This window comes from Callithrix jacchus, chromosome 9 (genome assembly GCF_049354715.1).
Source record: "Callithrix jacchus isolate 240 chromosome 9, calJac240_pri, whole genome shotgun sequence".
Taxonomy (NCBI): Eukaryota; Metazoa; Chordata; class Mammalia; order Primates; family Cebidae; genus Callithrix; species Callithrix jacchus.
The window spans coordinates 108,626,450-108,645,695 of NC_133510.1; the positions used below are offsets into that span (position 1 = coordinate 108,626,450).

A 19,246-nucleotide genomic window follows, 5' to 3' on the forward strand; every position below is an offset into this window, starting at 1 on the left:
GGAACTCTCAGTTGCTCTTGGGAAATCCTGAATCTGGTATATGGCTTTAGGTAGAAGATGTGCTCTAAAGCCCAGTACTGGATGGTGGTGGTGCTAGTGTGTGGTGGACTCCATAGAAAATTATTTGTGGGAAGAGCTATTTTTCCTTCTTAGGCATGTATTGAGAATAGAAAGTGACAGTTCAGGTCCAATTTATTGAGCATCTATTTAATACTACTTGTAATTGTTCTTGTCCTCTCCTATTGAAAATCCTTACAGATGAAGGATTTTCTGACATGATATGTCAGTTATCAATTTATTGCCTCTAATTTTCCCTTTTTAACATACCATGTGATTTTCATCTCCTGCTTGGACCAAGGCTGCCGTATAGAGATGTACGGATCACATGAACAAACCCTAGTTTTCCCCCCAGCTTCATCTCTCATCCTTCCTCTCTTGGATTTTACTCTTTAGTCAAACCTTCCCCTCATCTCTGGCCTGGCTCACCCTTTCTCTTCCCCTACTTTGTTCTTCCTACACTTCATCAGCGAATCCCACTTATCGTCAGCATGTCAGACAAGAATCATTTGTTCTGGAAAGCCTTTGCTGAATCAGTCAGTACTGTTGGGTGTCTTTCCCAAGTGCTCCTGAAACCAGCTTTTTGTCCTCATCACTTGTGTTGCAGTTACCAGTTTCCTTCTCTTTCTCCCATGAAATATGCTCCTGGAAAGTCGAGGAATTCTGTCTTTCCCCATTATAATTTCAGTTTCCAGCTGGGCCCAGGCACATGCACCCAATGGCACCTCATGTGTATTTACTGAATAAATGGCTAAATAACAAGGCGTCTATCTTTAGGGAGATAATGATCTGCACGAAACGTTCATGCGCAATACATTAGTCGAACTTAAAAATGTAATTCTGAGTTAATTGTTTAGACAAATCTGGATGGAGAAGGCAGTATTTGAGCTGGTCTTTATGGGTTTCATGAGACAGAGTGAAGAATTAAGGATGGAGAAAACAGAATAAACAAATACATAGAGAAGACCTCATTTATGGTATGTTCTGGACATGTGAAAAGGATCTGTTTTCTGGGATGGTCAGGTGTTCGATGAGAAACATAAATGTGGCAAGGACCTGTGAACAGGAAATGTGGGGTCAGATTCTGGAAGGCCTCAAAGTATGTGCAGAGGCAGTGGTTATACACAGGTGGTTCTGTGGTGTGAGCATCATCTGGGAATCTGTAAAAAAGGCAATTCAATTCTAATGCATCCCACACTTTGACAGCTACTCTTCTAAAGTACTGACACTTTTCCTTCGGATCCTAACCTACCATTGCTGTGTTTGTGTTTGCTATAGAACATCTTTTCCAAATCTCCTCAGGGCTGCTGTACTTTGAGGTTAATTTGCCCAGATAAATAAAATGTGGAGCACCCTACTGGCTTCTGGATCATATGTCAGACATCTTCAGAGAAGTCTGACCTCAAAAATTAGCCCCAGTCCATAATTTCTGCATTAGCACATCCTATTCTCTCTCGAGCTCCCAAGTTTCCCCTCTACAGAGATTGTTTCTGGGATTCCTCTGCTTCAACATTTCCAAGGAAAGAAAAGCCAAACTCTCAGAAATGTTTAGGAGTGCAGTCATGGACCACTGCTCTTCCTAAATCTGTCCCCTTAGTATTCAGCAAGTTTATACTGATGCCTACACTGTCATTTAAAGAAACAAGGTCATGTGTCCACAGAATGCACACTGAGGTCAACCCTCCCTCTCCTCCATTCTCAGGGAGACCTCATATCCAAGATTAGCATAAAGATGGTGTGTTAAATCTCTGCTAGTTGAGCTTCCCACTTTCCTCAAGGGTGGTCCTGGTTTGCTGCTGCTGTGAACTTTCGATTTCTTAGATAATCAGAATCCGTTCCACTCTCGCAAGTTTTATTTCCTTCTTTCCACCCTCATCCATCAGAAAAGTCTCTTAACTTCCCAGTTTCAACTCTCCCAAGTCTCAGCACTTTACTTTTGAATTGCTCATTATTCCTGTAATTAGCGAAAATGTCTTTCCCATTGGATTGTGAATTCTATGAGGTTAGGGACCACTTCTGATTTATTCACTGCTACATCCTTGTGTTTTATATAGCAGGGCCTAGAACATAGTGGGTGCCTAATAACTATTTGGTTTTTTTTTGACAGAGCCTTGCTCTGTCGCCAGTCACCAGGCTGGAGTGCAGTGGCACGATCTTGGCTCACTGCAACCTCTGCCTCCCGGGTTCAAGCGATTCTCCTGCCTCAGCCTCCCAAGTAGCTGGGACTACAGGTATGCGCCACCATGTCCAGCTAATTTTTGTATTTTTTAGTAGAGACGGGGTTTCACCATGTTGGCCACAATGGTCTCGATCTCGTGACCTCGTGATCCACCCGTCTCAGCCTGCAGGAGTGATGTGGTGTTATAATACAAGTCATAAGACTTTACCTCTTAGTAGCCCCAGAGCCCAGAGTCATATAATAGTAGGCACTAAATGAATGATTAGTAATACCTTGATACATACTATTTCCCTCTCCTTAAGACTGCCTTCCTCTGTTTCTGGACCTACTAAAATCTTCCTCCTTCAAGACTCCAGTCACGGTGACTACATAAGACCACATGGGCTGTGCATCTCACAACTCCAGGGAATGCTATTCAGATGAGATTGGCTGCATTCAGAGTGATATGCCTGTAGACCAGGGACTGCTATTCAAATAGACTGTGATGTGAAGGGCACCCCACCAGAGTTGTACAATATAAAAGCCCCTCCCAGTTCAATTGTCTCCCCTACCAGAAAGCCTTTCTGGATGCAGACTGTAGGTGATTTTTGTCCTATCCAGCACCTACAACAGTGCCTGGCTCATAGCAAGCAGAGAATGAATGTTTGTTGAATGCATGAATGAGCTTCTCAGTGGTGAAACGTCATTTGTCCTCTGTACCTCACACCTTGTTCCTGCTTCTTGTTGAGCAACTGTTTTGTGTGATGTTTGAAAGTTCGGTAGTTTAGTCATAATTATGATCCAGTTCCCAGTGATTTGGGGCCTTTGTTGTACTTTTTTATACTGGAAAGTGAGGGCTTTCAAGAGCCTGTAATTGTAGGACTGAAGACTGCTTACCACTTCTATATCCAGGTGGATCAACTCTACATAGAAATTTTTGGAAATTGTGCACACCCATGTTTTAATGTGGTCTGGAAGTTTTACTTCAGGGTGTGGTACAGGCAGTGTAGGCCACAAATCATGGTTTGTGAGAAGTACTGTTTTGAGAGCAAAGGCACTGGAAACTTGGATAGGAAGCAAGAATAAGCCCTAATGGAGGGCAGCAATGCTCAGAGGCTGCCAGCCCAGCCCCAAACTTTAGGCACAATCACCCGCCAGCATTGCTGCCTTGAATTATACAAAAGGGTGGTGTTACCACCCTTTTGTATAATTCAAGGCAGCAACTCCTTCAGTGTTCTGGAGAGTTAGAGAAGGGAGGGACTGGTGTCATAAGCTCAGGTGACCAGACCTCCTATTTCTGGTGGAACCATCTGGATATGCAATTTCATGTTTTGTATATTTAGGAGTTTCAGACAGATCTGGCAAGAATCATCTGTTCTCTTGCATAAGCTACAGAGCCCAAGCATCTATCCACACTTTACGGGACATATCTCACTTGACAGGCTATTTATGCAGAGATGTCTTCTGTTGGCCCGGAAGAAAAAAAGGTCATGCAATCCTCAAGTGTAGGACTCAGGATAGGTGTCAGCACACTAGGGCCCCTGAGCCAAATCTGACCTACATTCTGTTTTTGTAAATAAAGTTTTATTGGAACACAGCTATGCTCATTGATTACCTACTGTCTAAGGCTGCTTTCACTCTACAACAGCAGAGTTGAGTAGTTGAGATAGAGACTGCACGGCCCACAAAGCTGTTAAGTATTTCTTTTCTGGCCCTTTACAGAAAGTTTGCCAACCCCTGACTTAGGAGATGAAGCTTCCCTCTACCAGTTAAAGGTGTCCTATTGCAATTGCCTGTCACGTTAACTCTCACGGTAAGTTTAAATTCCATGATGGTTGCGGAGCATCTATCTTATGCATTGCTGTATCCCCAGGAAGGTTTGCATAGTAAGTGCTTACTGCATATTAGTAAAAGTAATTAATTAAGGATTAAAAAGGTGGACAACTTAGAGTGGAAATAAAATATGCCCTTGAGAGGCACAGAAATTACCAGTAATTTGAAATCTACATTGATTTCTTGAGAACTATACATTCATTTTTGTTGTTTAAGTTTTTCCACCAAGAGCTCCAGAGACAGTTACATGCTAAGTAAATGTTCTAGTATTGATTTATATGCACCTAACAGCTTTGATTTTAATTTTAGAAATGTTTGTATAGAAAATTGTGACCTTTGAAATGCAATAAGATATATACTTACCAAGCCCCAAAGCACCTTTCGGAGACATCTTTTTTTTTTTTTTTTTTTTTAAGAGCAAGTTTCACTCTTGTAGCCCAGGCTGGAGTGCAATGGTGCAATCTTGGCTCACTGCAACCTCCACCTTCTGGTTCAAGCAATTCTCCTGCCTCAGCCTCTTGCGTAGCTAGGATGACAGGCTCCTGCCACCATGTTTGGCTAAATTTTGTATTTTTAGTAGAGATGGAGTTTCGCCATGTTGGCCAAGCTAGTCTCAAACTCCTGACCTCAGGTGATCCGCCCGCCCATAATCCCAGCCTTCCAAAGTGCTGGGATTATAGCCGTGAGCCATCATGCCCGGCTCAGAGACATCTTAACATCATTGCACTTACTTATTGTACTAGTTTACTCTGACTGCCATAATAAAATACCATAGACCAGGTGGCTTAAGTCACAGAAATCTATTTTCGCATAGCTCTGGAAGCTGGGAGTATAAGATCAAGGTGTTGACAGGAATGGCTTCTTCTGAGGCTCCTCTCCTTGGCTTAGACATGGCCGTCTTCTGCGTGTGTCTTCACATGATCTTTCCTCTGTGCCTGTACATCCCTGGTATCTCCCTCTGTGTCCAAGTCTTCTTTAAAGACATCAGCCAAATTAGATCAGGGCCACTTTCACACCCTCTTTATAATTTAATCACCTCTTTAAAGACCTTATCTCCAAATGCAGTCACACTCTGGGGGACTGGGGGTGAGGTCTTCAACATACTAAAGGGAGGGCTCAATTTAGCCCATGACACTTACAAATATCTATATACTTTCTTCTTTTATGCAAGGCTTGATTACTTGCATGAAATCACATGTGAGCTGACTATCACACCACTGACCACTGAAAATCATGTGGCTAATCCTGCCTGCTGGGCAGGTGTGCTCATCTTCTCTACCTTCTCCATCGAAGGAATTCAAATTCCTTCTGGGTCAAGGGTTTACCAATGACCTTTCCTCCAGTTAAACTTCCAACTAAGTCTTCAAGGTCAAGGTTTGCCCCATACAGACAAATCATGTCAATACTTTCAAGGTACTACCTATGTTTAGAAATGTTGGCATCCACTGGTAGTCCCATCAAAAAGGCTGAGGTGGGAGGATCACTTAAGCCTCGAATTTGAGGCTGCAGTGAACTGTGATCACACTGCTGCACTCCAGCCTGGGCAACCAAGAAAGTTCCTCTCTCTCTAGAAGGAAAAAAAAAAGATGGGGGACTACTTAACCTAACTGTTCAACCATTGGAAATCGATTAGATCCATTATAATACAGCCATAGTATGGGATGTGATATTGTCTTTTAAAAAGTTTGCTGAAGAATATTTAGTGATCCTGAAAGCTCTGTACAATATTGGTAAAGGGAAAGAAACAAGTCGCAAAACAAAATTTATGCATTTTTTTTACTAAATATTTATTGAGCACCTGCTATGGTCAGACAGACACTCTTTTAGGTTGTGGGGATTTGATGGAACTAAGCAAAGTATCTGCCTGCCTGGAGCTTAAACTGTAGTGGGAAACACTGACAACAAACAAACGACTATAAAATATGCTATCGGCTCATGTAGTGCATTGAGGGAAAATAAAGCTGAACAAGAAATCAAAGAATAGCAAGAGAAACAATTGTTTTTGCTCATTTGGTCAGGAGGGTTTCTTGGAGGGAGTGACATCTGCACAGTGACCTGACTCAGGTGTGAATGCTGGTCATTGGAGGGTCTGAAGGAAGAACATCCCATAGGGGAAAACAGCAAATGCAAAGGCCATGAGGTGGAAATATGTCTGGAGTGTTGGGAGAACCTCAAGGGGGCCAGTGCCTCTAGGGTGGAGTAAAACAAAGGCTTGTATCCCAGGAACAGCCTGATTTCAGCCCTGTGGAAATAAAATAAATGTAGAGAAAAAAAATTCCAAGGAGCGACAGCAAGATTACGACACTATAGGTCATCTTAATTGACTTTCCTTTGATTGCCTACAATATTCCAAATTTTCTGTGTGTGTAATACTTTAGGAAAATAAAAATAATGAATGTTTTCATACAAAAGTTTCTATGGAGCTCATTACCTTTGCTCTGGATACTCTGGTTGCTGGGTGTTGTGACAGCTACTCTGGCTGTGCCTCATTCCAGGAACAGGGAGAACCCCTGGCTGGGAAAGCCAGAGGGAGGTACTTATTCAGATACTCTAAGGCAAACAGAGCAGGCTGATTTACAATTAGCCATGAAGGTGCTAATGTATCCTCTCAATGGCATCTCCTGCTATCAGCTATCAATAGGTGTTAGCAGAACCCAATAACAACCTAATTGGCAGCAGAGATCTGAACAGATGTCTCACCTAATAAAAAGCCTTTGTGTCCAGGAAGCTGACCCCTTCTGGGCTTAGCTGGGCTTTGGTGCTTTGTTGTGTGATCCTTTTTGGCAGTTGTCGTTAATCAGACAACATGGTTGATTGTTGACTGCTGTGTGTACCAAGTCTACGGGACAAACCTGGACCCATGGAGTGTGCTTAGACCAGGTTCCCTGAACTCCGACCTCAGCCCTGTCTTCTGTCACCTCATTTAATCACACACAGGCTAGACTCAAGGGCTTTATTAGCATCGATTGTAAATAGCTATTGTAGCTAGATTCTTCACTCACCTAGTCACCCTGTGAGTCCCTGGTGGATTCCTATGGACCCTTCATGGCATAGATTTAAGTAAATAAAGAGGTTGTTACTGGTGCTTATCTCTCTCCTTAACAAAGAGGGTCTGTGTGGTGTGAAGTGAACTGGTCTGAGGTTCCATCCACCGGTAGAAATGACCCCAAAGACTTCCCATGCAGGGAGGGCAGAGAAGAAAGTGCTTTGGGACAGAAATATCCCTTTTCCTCCTCCTGAATGTATACCCCATCAGGTAAGGTCAAGACGATGGTTATCAGCTTGCAAAGGCATTTTATCTTCCCAACTTCTGCTTGAATCAATTACGTTGGTGAATAGAATATGCATTGTTAAGAGAATAGCCTCTTTATTCTATTCTTGAAGGAATAAGCAACCACGTATCAGAATTAATGTGCATGATATTAACACTAAATGCCCAGAGACAGCATTCAGACCACAAGTAGACCATTACCGTGAGAAAATGTTGAAAGGTTTGTATTCTGTAATCCTAATTTCAAAGTTCACAGTAGTCAATAAAAAAGGAAAAGCAAGTTGCATGGTCAAGTAAATTTGGGCCTCGCTAAGTTTGACAAATTGAGTCAGGTTGTTTTACTGCAGAATTTATCAGATTCTTTGATGTGTAAGATAACTGATGACTTAAACCTTCTTACAAAAGAGTGGTATTGGGTAAAACACAGGCCAATCTTTATGTAGAAGCTGAAATGCATTTTTTTCCCTAATTTTTGTATTTAGTGGTTCACAAATTTCTAATTAAGAGAAGTTGAATTTTTTCAGGCTTCCCATTAGTCTCACCAGTGATAAGCATAATTTTCTGAATCAATGAAGGGATGACTACATGGACGAAATGGAATGGAAAAGTAGATCAGCCAAATGTTCTCAAGAGTCTTGTTGCTTCCTCTCTGGCTCTATTTTTGTTACTGTGTGATTCTGGACCATTTCCTGTTATGATTACACTTATTGTTGTCAGAGGAAACCAATTCATTTTAATATTAGTCTGAGCAAAACATAATTAGGAAGAGAATCTGCTATCGAAAAGGAAACATGTATGTGCTGCTTTGCATTCCAAAGCCCAGCGCTTAGATAAACACGCACATGCATGCGGACACACACACAGGCAGACACACATATGCACACACGGGCACACACACAGAAGAGTCCTCGCCACACAATCTCAAAACATTCTGCCAAGCCAATAAAAAACAATCTTAGCCACTCCAAGGAAAAGCAGCCTGAAAACCAGATGACTTACTGAGCTTTTCACACTTCCTATTTTTGTTTGGAAGAGGAAAGAGAAAAAGAGGTGATAGAGAAGGGGAGAAAAAAAGAAGGGGTTTGACAACGGAGCAGCTTGGAGGCTGAAGGATGAACTTCTGGTCTCTTTTCTTAGATCCTTCAGTACGCCACGCTCACTACTGACATTTGTCTTCTGTGAGCTGGAATTTCTGGGTACTTGAAAATTCATCATATCCATTAAAGAGTTAAGGCTTCCTTCTTTCTCCCTTCTCTCCCTCTTTTTGCCCTTCCTTCCTAACAAAAGGATTTCTTCCTAATTGAGTGTGTGGTTCACCCCGCTTGGAAGGATCACCATTTCCTAAGCAGATGCAAGAGGTGGGAAAGGGTCTGGAGAAGACACGAAGGAGGGGCAGGGAACCAGCAAGTGAGAAGTGTGAACCCTACCAGGCTGTGTTAGGTCTTTTCATGGTTTATTTTATTTAATAGCACAATCCTAGTCTGAGACAGGCATTGTTATCATCCTACTCTACAGATGAGGAAATCGGGCTTACAGAGGCTAAGGAATTGCCCAAGCTTACAAGGTCAGAAAGTATTGGAGGCAGGATTTAAATACAGACAGGTTTCCGTACCTTAAAGCCAGTGCTTTTACCCGCAATCCTAATATACTTCATTCAACTTCTTCAGGCCTCAGGGTTCCTATTTACAAAATAGAGATTATTCCTGCTTTCACTCCTGTCCCTCCAATATTTGTTCTCTACACAGTAGACAGAAAGATTGCAGCCATTTGAACTGGTCTCAGCTTCCAGGAGCACAATATAAAATTAATGTCTACAGGAAGCCTGTATGGGTTGGTGTGGATCTACTCCACAAAATCCTCAGGGACCTGAGCTTCTTCCAACTTCTCACTCTCCCATCCAGAGGGGGTGACCCTGGTCTTCATAGTCCAATGTAGCAGCTGGAGCTCCAACCATCACATCTGCATTCTAGGAAGAGGATGAAGAACAAAATAAAGAAGAAAAAGATCAAAACCACCCATCTTTTAGGCATGACTTTTGAATTACCCCATCACACTTCCACTCATGGTCCGTTGGCCAGACTTAGTGTTACAGCTATACCTGCCTGCAGGAAAGGCTGGGAAATATAGTCTTTTTTCTGTGATGCCATACATCCAGCTAAAATTGTGAGTTTTCTATCAGGAAGGAAGGAATGGCTGCGAGGGGACAGTGTCCAGTGTCTGCCAGAGGAACCCTTTCAAAATGTAAGTCAGATCATGTTACCCTGCTTAAAACTGTGTCAAGTCTTCCCACTCGCTCAGGTTGAAAGCCAACATCTTTCAAGTGTCCAACGAGGCCTTCCATGCCTTGTTCTCAAGAGTCCTGTTGCTTCCTCTCATCTGGGCCCTTTGTTCCTTAAGTCTCTGCTGAAACATCACTTCACTGGGACCACCCTACAGAAAACAGGGTCTGCTCTCCTGTGACTCTCTGTACCCTTTATCTGGCTTTATTTTTGTTTTCTGCTTTTATCTTCACCTTATCCCACCTGACATAGTCTATATTTGTTCAATTTGTTGATTGTCTATTCTCCTCTTTCCTACTAGAACAGAAGCCCAATGAGATCTACAACCTTATCTGCTTTTTCACTGCTTTATATCACAGAGCCTAGAACAGTGGCAGGCACACGGTAGACATCCAATAGACAAGAGTTGAATAGATGAATGATCGACTGAAATTGCTTTCTCCAACTTCCAAAATTTGAGAGAAGATGAATGGAGGTTTCCAATCCTAAAGAGCCTTGAAAATGGGAGGAGTCAAATATAAATTATTATTATTCTGTCCTTTGATGTCCTCCCATTTGTAAACGTGCTCTGTTAACTGTGAAGAATAACGCAAATGCTGTTGGCCTTTATTGTTTTGAAGTAAGGCACAGTGGGATAGAATTTCTAGTCATTTCTTCCCAAAGGATCAGAGCTATTTATTCTAAATCCATTTCTTCCCTGCCTTCAGTTTTGAATGAACATGGCTTTGCTGCACATAGTTTCCTAATATATCACTTTGATGGTTTATTTCACCTTAAGTAGCATGGAATTGAAGTCTGAGACTGTATCAGGCTGATTTCAGGTCTCTTTTGCTTCCCTTTGTGCCATCGCAGTAGGGGAGAATTGTCAAGCTGTGCTTGGCCAAGTAAAATGAGGAGACCAGATGGTCACAAAGAAAGGAATTTTGGTCCAGGTTTAGGAGGAGAAAAGCTGAGGGCAAAACTCCTGCATAGTTTTTGACCTAGAGATCAGAACACTCAGCACTGGGGGGTGCATTGCTGAATGCTGGGGTACCCCAATTTATAATGTAGGAGTTCCTTTTGGTGTTACTCTCCTAGGACTTTCTGCCAAAAGTTCAAAATGATTTTGCTGTGCTGGAGTGTTGGTTATATGGGGCTTTTAGTTTTCAGAGACAGAGAACATTGATTTATGCTAAACACAACAAAAAGGCAAAAAAAAAAAAAAAAAACCAGGAGGTAAAGAAGTCACTTTGGGCTTCTGCTTTTAGGAGGCAATTTTAAGGAGAAAGAAAACAAAATCCAAAATGGAGGGGGGAAGAAAGGATGGAAGGAAACAATTTTTAAGATCTCTATCCCCCAACACAGACAAGGCAGCTGGTGCAGAAACCCAGAAGCTGTTCCAAGTTGCATTGCGAAGTGGCATTGTGAGCTGTCTGGCACTGAGACAGGGTGAGGCGAGAGATAGAAAGTCAGGCAGGAGAAGGTGGCAGGGGGCCAGGCAGGAAGCAGTCTGAGTGTGAACAAGTGTCTTCGTGGTAGGGACAGATGGAAAAAGAGACTTTAGAGAAAATACTGCTGAGAAAGGAAGAGCCTGACTTCTTAATGTCCTCTGATAAAGCATTTCATCGCAGCTGGTGTCCAGCAGTCCTTTTTTTTAATATGCTGACTGCTGTAATTGATATAAAATGGCAGGGCTCCTGCTCTGTGGCCTCATAGCTTAAATGTTACCCCAAAGGAATAAACATGACACACTGTTCTAGGAGTACCAGTGTGCCACATTTGCCAGGGCGACTGAGCTTCTGCAGATTTCATTCTGATGGTCTCTAGCATGCCTTGGTGACCTGAGAGCCATGTGGCATGTCTATAGCTGAGATGATAAGCCACTTCCACGCCACCATCCTCATTTAAGCGTTGTAACCATGTATGGCATGAAAGTGGAATGAATTACGGTCACCATTACAAAGATGAGAGGACTGAGGCTCAGTGAGGTTGGATGGCTTGTCCTCTTTTGTAAAAGTGAGATTAGTATCTGGTTTTCTATCTCCTAATATGTTTCTTTTTCTTCGAGTTATTTACCGGAGTTAGTTATCAATGCCGACTGAGTGTGCACTCTCCTAGACACTGTGGGGAGAGGCAGAAAAGGAAGCCACATATGATCCTTCTCTTTGGGACTCTCCTGACCTAGGACAAGACACAGGATGAATGCAGATAACTGAATCTATATACAGAAGCTACCACAAGCTCACACTTTACTGAATGTTCAGACATAGTCATATATCCTAAGGGCATTGTTGGAAGCTTCTGGAACAAAGTCTCTCAGGATTTGAATCAACTCAGCAGACTGACTCATTCACTTGGCTGTGGAGGCTATTCCAAATATGAGGAGCTATGTATGTGGGGCCCCGGATTTGGGCCAAAAGATGCATTTGACCCGAGAGAAGGGATTGCGATTTGAGCAGAAATGAAACAGCCATAGCAAACTTGCCTGCCGTGATTTCTCTGTTGAGATAATGGGACTTTTCAGACTCCCTGTAACTGGGATCTAGATATAAAGAGACGTCTGGAAAAAACTGGTCCCAATTGTCGCTTGGCTTTGCTTTCATAACTCTCTGAGTGTGGCATATGTCAGACTTTGAAATGCTGGGTCTCTTGGAAATACAAATACCATCTGGGTCTGAAAATTCCCAGAAACCCAGGCTGCTCAGTAGGAAATGAGGAGATGGAAACATAATACTGAGATGAGGGGCTTGTCCTTGGGCCACCCTGTCTCATATCCTGGACACAGTCACATTACTCATACAGAAAATGTCAGTGGGAAGACACTACACGGCTCATCTTTTTAAGACACAGTGACCTCTGTTATGGAGATCCTGATTTCTCTTCAAGAAGTCATCCCTCCCCCGTTGTGTATAGTCTTCGGGGTCTAACAACCAAGTCTCCCTTGCCTCTGGCCAAGGGTAACCTGAAACTCAAACAGGGCCCATCCCTTATCCCTGGTTTGGAGTCTTGAGCAGAGTGACTGACAAGACTGAAGGTGGCTAAATTTCCATCAAGTAGACAGTGGTTCTCTGAAGTGACTTCCCCTGTCCCCAACTCCCATGAGTGTCTGCTCCCCAGATACTCCAATCCTACTTCTCCAGCTTTACTTTCTGTTCCATGAGCTGCTTCCTTTTCTTTCTCCAAATCCCTCTTTTGCTAGTTGGACAAAGATTGTTTCTGTTGCATACAATCAAATAACCCAAAAGGATAAACAGATGAAATCATAAACATACTTTAAGTGCTTGGAATATGCCTGCTTCTGTCCATCCTTCAACTCACTTGTATCAGAAGCTCCCTTAGGGGATGAGAGCCTGTCCTGTGAACCATGGTGGTTCCGAGTGGAACAGAGCAGAATGTGGAACACCAGGAATTTAGAGCAGTCAGTGGAATGTGATGTAGGCTTCTGTTTCAGAAAAATTACCAATAGTCAATTGCCCCTTGACGTCTATGTCCATTTGCTAGTGTGGCATTAATTACAAGGCTGGTTTAAGTATCAGCAGTATATTTATATGCTGGCTGCTCAAGACGATTTCTGGCTAAACATGGAATTTCTATTTTGCTTATCTTAAAAGCCGGAACAGCAAAATGTATTCCTAATGTCACAATTATGACATTTGTATCTGAAAAGTTGCAGTAAATGAGCAACAACAGTGGAATGCATGGAAACCTGCAAAGTTTTTTGGTAGGCAAAAGGAGGGCCGTTTTTATGTCTTTGATGTGAAATTCATGCTCTTTGACAGTGATTGATAGAACATGCTACTGAAAAGGCTGATAACATTTTTCTAGAGAAGTAAAAAAAGAAATGCAGCAGAATCTCATAGCTCTGGGATTGAATGGAAAGCAAAGGAGGAGCTCTTCTAGGGGTCTGTGGGATGCCACTGTGTAGCAATTGAATCTCTGGGTCCATGGATGAGAATTTGGTTGGTCAGTAGGTCAGCATTCGAGAGTATGGATGCAGAGTAACGACCTGCTGAGAGTAATAACTGGATGCAGAGTAAACGACCTGCTGAGAGTAATGGCCACTGCTTTACTTCTGTCTTCAAAATCCTGAACAAGTTCCTCTTTTGACCAACTCTAACCTGGAACCATGCAGCTCAGGGAGAGAAAAAGAAGGGGATTCTGAGAAAGTTTTTAGTTTTGCCAAGTTTATTATGGAATAATTCAGGAAAGTGCAACCCCTATCAATTTGGAATATCTCTTTTTTTCTATATTTAATGTCCAAATAAAGCAAAATCATGCTTTTACCTGTCTGACATGATGCAACTGTCCTTCATACAAATGAAAATAGACTAGCTGTCTCCAAGATGGTAGACACTGTGTCATTTTATTCATCACTGGGTTGTATTTACTTGCACTTCTAGCTAAATTGCACTCCCCTTTAATATCCTGTAGCTTAAATACCAACATATAAGGCCTACCACTTTTATGACATTTTATATTACATAGTAGATGAATAGGAGAGGGGGACAAAGAAAGAAAAATTAAATATGTATTTAATTCTATATAATTATTGTATAACATATAAGGCCTACCACTTTTATGACATTTTATATTACATAGTAAATGAATAGGAGAGGGGGACAAAAAAAGAAAAATTATATATAATATATAATTAATAATTAAAATTATATATAATTATATATAAAAGTATATATAATTCTATATACTTATTTTATATTTATATATCATATAAATATATATTTGTATATCTTTATATATTATATATTTACATATTTTATATAATTACATATATAATCACATACATTTACTCTTCTCTGCCCTCAGTGTGTGATAGTGACTCAGTTTCCCCTTGAAAGGATCAGTTGCCCCCAGGTGCTACAGTAACCCCCTTCTTTGCTATACATCTGCTAGTGTGCAGACCTCATAGCAGTCAGGTGGCAGTGTTAGTTTACACTTCACAGAGCTGTTGTTTGTCCCTGGTGGACAACCCCCTGTGAAAAGCACACAAAAATCTGCTCCTGTTTTCTCAAAGCTACAGATTCTCAGGCTCTCCTTTGGAACAACTTTCCAATTCCCTCTGAAACATGACCTTGGAATTCAAGGCCTATTAAGTCTTTCAAACAAATAAACAAACACACACACACACACACACACACACACATACACACACACGTTCCATTTGGAAACAAAGAAAGTGTAAGAGGAGGGCGGAGGAGGAGGAGGACATTCCTTTTCATGGAGGGCACTTTTCAAGGAAGGTGGGTTCTTCCAGGGATATTATTCACAGTTGTTCCTCGTCGTTGGCCCTAGCACCATCACCGTGTGTTGCTTGTGGATCTAAAACTTTATTTTCTGGTGTGATGTGTCATGAAAAAATTAACGTGAGAAACCTACATGTAAGAGCAATGAGATCATGTGATTCTTGGGACCTGGTGCTCTATTAATTCACAAATGTGCAATAATTCTGGAAACAAAACCAGAAAAACTATCCTCCAATCTTGCACAGGGCTTCTTTTAAAAATAATAATAATAGTTTTATGAGGTTAAAAATAACAAAAATTGTAGGTCGACAAAATATTGAACACTTAGTTCAAGACAGAAATTGGTAGGGTGGGGGAAAGATTTGCATTGGCTGAGTTTTAGTTTATAAATCAAGAAAAATCAACAGAGAATTTAATCCAAACATGCACTGCACATAGATTCTACGAGGCTTGTGTTACCAAGGTTAGTTGTGGTTGAGTTTGCTAGGAAGGAAGTGTGAAAAATTGATGACATCTGCCCTCTTAGGTCTCTTTTGCTTTCCTGAGAGCTACTTCAGATGCCTTGGCATTTTGTGATAAACTCTTCAGAGGACTGGTGAAAATATAATCATGGGAGTTGAACAATTAGAAACCAGAAGTCTGTCTATGTTTCTGGGACTCTTGTGAAGGATTTTCCCCTTGCTGCCAACGAGATCAGAGACTCTGGATGTTCTATAGTAGAGTTGTCCTAAATAATGGAAAGCCACTAAGATGATAAGAAAAATTAACAGTCATACCAAACCAGTGAAAATCAGGGCATTATTGCCTCCTATCACCACCACCATCTCATTCATTTATTCAACAAAAACTTAATGAAACACTGTGGCAGATGCTATTGGTTATTGTCCATCTCCTTTGGGTATTGCTACTTGGGTAGACTTCAGCCAACTTCTTCTGCCAGTATCTGTATCTCTTTATTTGAGGGATTCTCCAAAGCCACTCTGCCACACCCATTACTAGATGAAGAGGTGAGGAATTGATGCTACCTGGAGCAGTTCCCCAACAATGATTATCAAGAGTTTCCCTATAAATGCCTCAGCTCCCTCACTCCTGGGTGAGATAATGCTGAGGTATGTTTCTCTACCATATCCCAGTGTCCCTATGGGACAGAGCTCCAGTGGTCATGACATTGGCTTATCTGATGGCACTTCCTTTACCATCTGCCTCCTTTCCCTGTGTAGCTCCCCATCCCCTCCCAGTTTTCTGCACCTCCCAAGTCCACTCTCTCTATTTGCATCCTTGCTCAGAGTCTACTTCTGGAGAATCCAAACACCTACTGTGTGCCAGGGATTCACTGACTGAGGATACAGCAGATAATGAGATTTCAGACACCAGTGACAGGCTGGTGGGAAGACATTTGATGGAAATTTGAGAATTTATTCTAACAACTTACTTCATAGAATTTGTGTGAGGCTTAAACTTATAAAACTCTTAAAAGAGTATAGCATGTAGCAGCAACTAAGTAATTATTAGTTATTATATTAATTATTCTGATGAGCTAAGGCATCGAGTGTTTACTAGTTCTCTTGTTAAATAGAAATTTCTATACAAGGTAGTGCATTAAGCTCTTAGTAGCCATTAAAGCTTTAAAAGAAGTAGATTTGTCAAGAAGATTTCATCACTGTACTTGACTTTGAAGGAATGAGTCAAAAGGCAAGGCAAGCTTTAAAGGTGATAGGGGAAGCAGCAAGAGCTGATTGACATGAGCCCTGGGGTCAGCTCCTGGGATCTCCTGATAGGCAAGGACCATCCCAGGGCTCCAGGTTACCTGAGTGCCAAGGCACAGTCTAGAGCAGACAAATCCAGGCTTCTCTGAGTCAAAAGCCCTCAATAGAAAAGTGGCAGTGCTGAGATTTAAGCATAGGTCGTACTCATTCATTTATTCATTCAGCATTTTCATACATTTGTTCAATACTTTTTTGGGGGGTTGGAGTTTCAAAGATTATCAGAGGATTCCCAGTGGAAGAGTAAATATTTATAAACCAGCGATATGAATAAAATATCCTAAGTGCTTTGAGAGAACATATGTGTGGATCAGAAACAAGAAAATGGCTCTATGGGAATTCACTCAAGGTGGTGGCAAAAATATTAAAGGAAAAATAGTAGAAAAAGTTATAGAATGTGGTCTCAAACTCTTTTGGAAAGCCTAAGAGTTTTTTCTATAGTTCTTAGCTGAAATCAGTATTGTCCCCTTAGTTAAATAAATTAGAGTAGAAACAAAGGAATGTAGAAGCTTACCTAACTAACTTGTTTACTTTTGTAGTCTTGAAACTAATCTTTGAGCCAGATAGCTCTCCTGGGGGGAGGTCAACCAAGGAGAGTACCCTCTAACGTGCTTGCTTTATTGCTTTAGGCATCACAACCTGGCCTTTAATCTTTCTCTACAAGTTTGTTGACTTAAAGCCTCTTTTATTAAACCTATACTGAATAAATAATGAGAAGGTGAACTAGTCAGTATTGTGTAGATGTGATCTCTCTCTGTGAGTGGCTCACGACCCCTTAGCCTACTAGTTCACTAAAATTTGTGTCTAAATGCATTTAATCATACATCATATGGCTAAAGTCTATAGGACATACTCCAGCATGGATCCTTCTGCCTTGGGAGGCAGGGGAGGAGGGTCAGGAAGAGAGGACTCTTGATCTGAATTTTGACAGGTTGCTGACCCTCTGGCCCACTTCACTCCATTGCATCCCCAGTGCTGGGACATGGGCAAGTCACTTCATTTCTCTGAACCTCACTCAGATTTTTCACCTGTAACCTGGGGATCCTGACCTCAAATTCACAGGGTGGCTCTGAGCATTGCAGAAGAGCAGGTACAGGAAAGTACTGAGAAGCAGCTCTGCAAATGCCATTTTCCATGCAAGATACAGCTAAGCAAACTACTTTTCAACATGAGGATCACCCTGGCCTGAGGGATCCCTGGCATAAGCTGCATGGCAACATGAGCAGGAGGGCACAGATGGTAGGGAGTCGAGCTCTGGAGTCAGATGGCTTTGATCCAGATCTTGGCTTTATTCCTTATTGATTATGTGACCTTGGGCAAGTTCCTGAACTTTTTGAGGTTTGGTAACTTCATCCATGCAGTATGAGTGATAATATTAATAGTTCTCACCTCTTGGTGTTTTTATAAGAATGAAATGAGATAATTTAAGTGCCTGGTGCACAGTAACCACTCAGTAGATGTTGTTATTATTTAGTAGGAACTCCTGGTAGAGGGAAAAATTATGTGACAAGGTTGCTAGCTTCTACATTTGGATGACTATCATTCAACAATCTAGGATTGGGTCTGAATGGTTGACACTTTATGTTTAGGTGGCTTTGTGTTTTGATTCACTGGCTGCAGATATTGACAATGCCTGACTCATGTACTCTGGAATTTATTCTCCATATGCTGAAGGCTCTGTGCTGGACACACCTGTAACTCCCTGCCTAAGAGGATACAAAGTTGGTCTGCACACTCAGCAAGCTGAATGTGCCCTTAGCCAATGACAGAGGAGAGCAGCTGGATGGATGAGCACCCTGGCTCCCATGCCCTCTTGTTGGGGTGTGATTCTGAGGCATTTCTATAATGACCTTGCTAGTCACCCTGCAAGATTCAGTTCTAGTTGCCCATGGTGGTAACTAGCTGAACAACATACTCTTTATTACCTCCTTTCCATTCTCTATCTCAGGCTCCTGTTCCTTCATTCGTATACTCTAGGAGCACCTCCTAAGAAAATTAACCATACTGAAGTCCTTCATTATGGGTCTTTTCTGGGAGAACCCAAACCAAGACACTCACTGGCATGTGCCTCTAAACAAGTTCAACATGGGCCAAATGAAGTGCAAGGTCATACAGCTACCTGCATATAATCACAACTGTCTAGACAGCCAGTTCAGGTCCAAGCAGATTTTTGCTTGCTTGAATTATTTGGGTTGGCTTGGCCAGGCAGTGCTGGACTCCCTCCAAAATTCTTCCAGCCCCCGCTTTCCTTTCGTCTCAGAGACTTAACCTCCAAAGCTGGCAGGCCTCAGATGGGAACAACACAGGATTCTGTGAAGGGTGAAATGTGGGCTGCTCCTGTGAGCAAGCACAGGATGGAAATGTAGCTTTTCTCTTGTTCTCAAAATGAAACACCAAGGCCCTCCCATCTCCTCTGAGTCCACAGATGAGGCTCAAACTGTTAGTTCTCTGGAATCAATGCCACTATCAAAGGTGAGATATGAACACAGAGTTGGAGGTATGTATGGGAATGGGAGCAAGTTTTCATCACTTGGAAACAGTAATAGCAGATCCACCCTGGGATCATTCATATCTGGGTTCCCACATTACTCTCATGACCATACAGTGGGGCAGATGTGATTCAAGCATTTATCATGATGCCCAGG

At 41.9% G+C, this 19,246-nt stretch overlaps 1 long non-coding RNA gene across 5 annotated transcripts in view; it reads right to left on the reverse strand.

Annotated features, from left to right (window-relative positions):
• The window catches only part of LOC144577662 (uncharacterized), a 337,568-nt gene that overhangs the window by 32,224 nt on the left and 286,098 nt on the right, over positions 1 to 19,246 (reverse strand). For 3 of the 5 annotated variants that reach the window (XR_013522071.1, XR_013522072.1, XR_013522069.1), the window contains one exon: positions 7,399 to 9,285. The exons of the other annotated variants lie outside the window; for them this stretch is intronic. This is a non-coding gene — a long non-coding RNA (uncharacterized LOC144577662). Of the gene's footprint in view, positions 1 to 7,398; positions 9,286 to 19,246 lie in introns of those variants that run through there. 5 annotated transcript variants of the gene reach the window in all.